This window comes from Antechinus flavipes, chromosome 4, assembly GCF_016432865.1.
Source record: "Antechinus flavipes isolate AdamAnt ecotype Samford, QLD, Australia chromosome 4, AdamAnt_v2, whole genome shotgun sequence".
NCBI lineage: Eukaryota > Metazoa > Chordata > Mammalia > Dasyuromorphia > Dasyuridae > Antechinus > Antechinus flavipes.
Genome location: NC_067401.1, coordinates 449229607 through 449236047, shown reverse-complemented (window position 1 = coordinate 449236047; position 6441 = coordinate 449229607).

The following is a 6441-nucleotide window of genomic DNA, read 5'->3' as shown; positions in this document are numbered from 1 at the left end:
TAGGCCACATAGTAAAAAGACACAAAAATTCAGAATGACTTGAAAAGCAGGGGGAAAAGAAAAAAATTCACTGACAAGAACTCCTTAAAAAGTAGAATTGCCTAAGTGGAAAAGGATAATTCCCAATTTCTTAGAAGTTAGAATTGAGCATATAGAAGCTAATGACTTCATGAATCATCTAGACAAAATCAAAAGAATGAAAAAACAAAAGGAAATGTGAACTGTCTCATTGGAAAAAATAACTGACCAGGAGAGAGAATTTAAGAATTACAGGTATACCTGAAAATCATGACTTAAAAAAAAAGCCTAGAAATCATCTTTCAAGAAATTAAAATTGCCCTCATGATCTAAAACCAGAGGGTAAAATAGGAACTGAAAGAATCTACTGACCACCTCCTGAAAGCAATCCTAAAATGAAAACTCCCAGGAATATTATAGCCAAATTTCAGGATTCCCAGATCAAGGAGAAAATATTGCAAACAGCCAGAAAAAAAATTAAATATTGTTGGAGCTAGGATTACAACCAAGAATCAGCCACCTAGCAAAACAGTATAATTCTCTGGGAGACAGGAAATGAATAGTCAATGAAATAGAGAACCATGGAGCTTTCCTGTTGAAAAGAGCAGAACTGAATAGAAATTTTGACTTTCAAATACAAGATTCAAAAGAAGCATAGTAAGATAAACAGGAAAGAGAATAATAAGATTAAACTGTTTCTATTCCTACATAGGAAAATGATACAACTCCTAAAATTTTTCTCATTAGGGCAGTTGGAGTATATATAGCAGAGGTATGAGTTGCATGTTGTGGTATGATTATCTAAATAAAATTAAGTATGAAAAAGAAGAATGCACTGGGAGAAAGGGGAAAGATAAAAGTAAAATGAGAAATTATTTGGCATAAAAGAAGCCTGTGAGGTTTTGTAGTAGAGGGGGATGAAAGGGGAAGTGAGCACATGAACCTGATTCTCATTGGGATTGTCTCAGGGGGAAGATCATAGTTGGCTGGGTGTAGAATTATCTTACTGTAGGGGAAAAGTAAGGAGGAGTGGGGAAAAGGGAACAGGGAGCTGATAGAAGGGACCACGGTTGAGAGAGGTAAAAGAAGCAAAGCAGAATGAACAGAGTTAAAGGAAAGAAAGTGGAATGAATGAGGGAAATATTGGTTGCTAATTACTGTGAAAAAAATTTGACAGTGAATTTCTCTAATGAAAACTTCATATTTCAACCATATTGAAAAAAAAATCAAATTTGTAGAAATATGGGTCATGCTTCAATTGTTAAATGGTCAAAGGAATAAACGGGCAGTTTTCAAAGTAATCAAAGCTGTCTATAAACCTATGAAAAAATGCTCTAAATAAATATTGATGAAAGAAATGAAAATTAAAACATCTCTGAACTATTACCTCACACCAGTCAGATTGGTTAATATGGCAGAAAAGGAGGAATGACAAATGTTGGAAAGGATGTGGGAAAATTAAAACTTGGTGAAGTACCAGTCTAGACAGCAGTTTAGAACTGAGCCCAAAACCACTACGAGGTCTGTATCCCAGTGAGATAAAAAACAAAAAGTAAAATGATGTATGTGTACAAAAAAATAGCAGCTCTTTCGTGGTAAAGAATTGGAAAGCCAGGAGATGTCTATGAATTAAGAGAATGACCAAACAATTTACATATGATTGGGATGAAGTTCTATTGTTTTTTTTTTTTTTAAGATATGAGCAACAGAATGTTTTCAGAAACCCTGGTTGGAAAGGGTACATTTGGAGAATAAGCCCAATTTGCATGTCATCATTAGGATGCTTTTTAGAAGAGTTAGGTGGAAGTGGGGTGTGGCAGTGGAACCATAATTTTAGAGCAGCAAAGGGTGTTGTGGTTAAGTAATCCAATGCTTTTAGAAGAAAAGCTAGATCTTTATCTGGGACATGTTAAATTAAAAGTCACTAGTGAGCAGTTTAGAAAAGGTGTAGCTGCAGATAAAAAGTTATAGAGGTAGATAGGGGTATGTAGAGATATAGTTATGAGGTAATTCATGTCATAAGATCGCTAAAAGAACTGAGAATATACAGCCACTTTGGAGGAGAGAAAATGAAAAGGAGAAGGACTTATGCGAAGTATAATAAGTGGTATACTGTCACAAGCCAAGGAGATCGGTTTTTGTTTTTTTAAAGAGGTTGGCAATTTGGTTTCTCAGCAACATTGGGGTTAGGAGAGATTATTGGGGAAGGAAAATGTAGTTATTCACTGTCAGGTGAGGGATTTTAATAGGATGAAGGGCCAGAAATGAGATTGCAAGGATTTTTGGAGTGAAGAGGAAGGAAATAGATGTATGGTGCAAGAATCTGGTGGGATAATAGCAATAAGCTTTTAAGTTAGGGAGACCTGAGCAAGTGTATGAACATGGAAGAAAAGTACCAAATGACAAATTCAAAAAATTAAAGCCACGGCCTGGAGGGGATAAAATCATGGGGCATACAAGTCACACACAAAAGAGAGGATAGAGAAGTATCTGTCTACCTCATAAGAGTTTGAGGAGAAGTAGTGCAATTTGGCATAAAGGGGATGGAGGATAGAGCCAGATAAGAGAGCCTTAAATTTCAGGCAAAGATGTTCAAATTTCCTTTGGGCAAAGGAAGCCACAAAACCATAAGCAGAACAGAAATGTGGAGCAGCTAGATGGCACAATGGAATCAAAAGGAACTGAGTTCAAATTCATCCTCAGACGCTTAATACTCATTAGCTGTGTAACTCTGGGCAAACCATTTAACCCCAGTTGCCTCACACATACTTCCCAAAATTGAAAGAGCTGATAAATGGGGAGAAAACAAGGAAGGAAATTTTTCCATAGTCCAAGTAGTTGCAAGTTGGGATTTGTGATGTGGAGACTGGATCAAAAAGCATTTAATGATGTCTAGTCAATAAGGCCAGGTCCTGGGCCTGCCCTCAAGGAGCTTTTGTCATATTGGAAGTTGGGATGGAGGATGGATAACAATATTCACATAAACAGGTATAAAGGAGTTACAAGGTAATATAAAGATAGAGAAAAGCACTAATAACTTGGGAGTGCCAGGAAAAGCTTCATGTTACAGTTTCATGAAGATGGTGCTTCAGGTTGAGTTGGAAGGAAACAAGGAAAAGGCAAAGGAAAAATAATAAAACAAGGGGAAAGCCAGGGCATGAAGATAGAAAATGGAATATTATGTGTAAGGAAAAGTTCAAAGGCCTCAGTGTGTCTGGACTGTGGAATCCAGAGAGAAGTGAGAAGTAGGAAATAAGTGAAAGGAAAGAGAAAAACAGAATTAAGAAAATAACAGCAATGCTTTAGAGGGGCTAGAGGGCCTCTGGAATCAGGAAAGCCCAAGTTCAAATAAGGCCTCAGACACCTGCTAGATTATTGGAGGCAAGTCATTTTACTAATGCCTCTGTTTTTTCCTCTTTTTTTTTTTTCCCATGAGGCAATTGGGGTTAAGTGACTTGCCTAGGGTCACACAGCTAAAAAGTGTTAAGTGTCTGAGGTCAAATTTGACTCAGGTCTTCCTGACTTTAGGATTGGTGCTCTACCCACTGCACCACCTAGTTGCCCCTCTTTGTTTCTTCTCTGTAAAATGGAAATAATAATAATAGTACTCATCTCCCAGAGTGGTTGTGATAAAATGATACATTTGTGAAGCAATGTGAAATGCACTATATAAATAAATGTAAACCATTATTTTGAACATATATTAAAGGAAAAATCTAAGAGACAGTTTCTGAGTAATAATTAGGCTAGCTAATAACCAATAAATTGATTGTAAGTGGTTTTTCTCAATAACCAAAGATAAAAGACTTGGAGAGCCTGAAAGCTTTAAATAGTCCTTAAAAGGAGATTTGCTTCATGACTGAAAATCAGCCTTGATTGGTGGACATTTACCGAGGAAGTGAGCTGGAAGTCTTAAGCTCCTCCTGCCCAGATTCTGGCTTGATACTCTAGGCCATCCAAACTACACTGGTTGGTTTTCTCCTTGAGTTGGGACAGGAACTCTTTTCCTCAAGATAAGAATTAATTCAGACTAGGTTCTGTTTATACTCTAAGCAGAAGTAAGGTCTTCTAGTTGGATGGCGTATGGTCCAAGATCAAAGAGCATGTTTCCTGAGGATTAGGGGTAATCAGAGTCAGCCATGTCCTTTAGAGACTGACCTTATACAGGACCTGGGCCTCAATGAAGAAACAGGAGGAAAAAACTAGGATCCTAATTTAATAATTGGTCATTAATATAATAAAAATTTCAACCATGAGATGAGGTGGTTCCACTGAAGTGTAATGATATTTAGAAGGAAGGGAAGGTTTTGGAGGAAAAGGTAAATTCTGTTTTGGACATGTTTGGTGTAGATCGTTAAATTGGACAGATGTACTTTGGGTCTAGCACCCAAAAGGAAGAGAGGAGTCAAGACTAAAGAGATTGGGGAACCATATTCAGAGCTGTGGTATTTGGACCCCATGGAAGGAATTATCTTGGGCTAGAAAAAGAACCTGGGGAAACACCCCCAGGTGTTTTTAAAGAGCTGGATAAAGGAGTCATCAGTGATATAGAGCAATTATATATCCCCAAAAAAGGCTAACGTGCCCAGAAGGGCAAGGATGGTTAGGGGAGTTGCAAATGAGACCAGGAAGCCTGTTTTGACTCCTGGGAATATGCTAGACAATATTGTTAAAGAGGTGGTTAATGAACAATCCAGAAAGGAAAATATCATTTCAAAGAGTTAGCTTGGCTTCAGGAAGAACATATCAAGAGTAACCTCATTTCCTTTTTGACAGGATTACTAGACTAATAGATTAAGAAAACTCTCATTTGCTTTATTGAAATATAGGCTTTCTCATGTATTTTTTGTAGACAAGCTGGGAAAATGTGGGCTAGAAAGAAGTGCAATTAGATTAATTCAGGGCTGCTTGAATGTTTAGACTCAAAAGAAAGATGTTGATCTTGGCCATATCAACTTGGCATTGGGTCCCTGGTTAAGTGCTCTCAAGATCGGTGATTAGCCCTGGGTTATTTAATATTTTTAGCTATTTTAGTTTTAAGCTATTCAGCTCAGCAAATGCAATATACTTTTAGAATGCTCCTCAGCATTCATTTAGTCCAATCCATACTGCAGAAAAGACTCCATCCACTACTGTGCTATAAGAAATAATATGCAGGATTATTTCAAAAAAACCTGGAAAATCTTACATGAAGTGATTCAAAATGAAATGAGCAGAACCAGGAGAACACTACACACTAATAGCAAGTTATCAGCTGTGAGTCAATTACTGAGATCAGTACCACAATTCCAAAGGACTTATGATGAATAATGCTTTCTACCTCTAGAAAATTGATGAATTCTGAATAAGGACTGAAGCATTCTTTAAAAACTTTATTTCTTGCTTTTTCTTGATTTTTTTTATAGCTAATATGGAAATGTATTTGCATGACTTCTCATATATAACTCTTGATCTCTAATTTCTTGTCTTTTCAATGAGTAGAGGAGAGGGGCAGAAGAGAAAATTTGGAAATAATTTTTTTAATTAACATTAAAAATAAATCGATAAGAAGGGAAAAAAGAAAAAAGATTCTTTACACAGTATTATATGTAGAACTCCCTATTACAACACCACTGACAAATGATAGAATTTTATTTTTCTTGAAGACCTCCAATGAGGGAGAACTATTTCATGGGAACCCCTTCCACTGCAAGATAGGTCTGATTGTTAGGAAGTTCTTCCTTTCACAAAACCTAAATCTACATTTTTGTAATTTTTATCCATTGTTCCTAATTTTGCCTTTAATTCTGCTTTTTCTTTATCTAGAAAAATTCTCTTTTCTCATGACTGAAATTCAAGTACTTGAAAAAGTTAAATTCTCTCCTCTTCCTTTTTGGCCCCCAACATCCTCCTACCCTGTTTTTCTTTAGGCTAACTATCCCTAGTATTTTCAACCAATCCTTATGGCATGAACTCTAAAAGTCTTTCATCAATCTGGTTGTTCTCCTCTAAGGAGAGATTTTTTTTCAGATGTCTAGCCACACTTTTCTATCTTATATTTATGACACTGATTCTGTGAACCCATGTGTAAGATTTTATGTTCATCCCCTTTATTTAATATTTTATTTTTTCCTAATTACACAAAGAATATTTTAAACATTCATTCTTTAAAAATATTGAGTTCTAAATTGGCAAGCAGTTTATTATAGATTATGAATGTGTAGTCATACAACACATTTCCATATTAGTCATAGTTAAAGAAAACAGACCAAAAAAAAAATGATAAAAATTTTTAAAACTTTAAAAATGTACTTCAGTCAGCATTCAGATGCCATCAACTGTTTGTTTGGGGGTGAATGGCATTTTTATCATAAGTTCTTTGAATTATCTTCGATCATTTTATTCCTGAGAATAGCCAAGTTATTCATAGTATATAATAACATC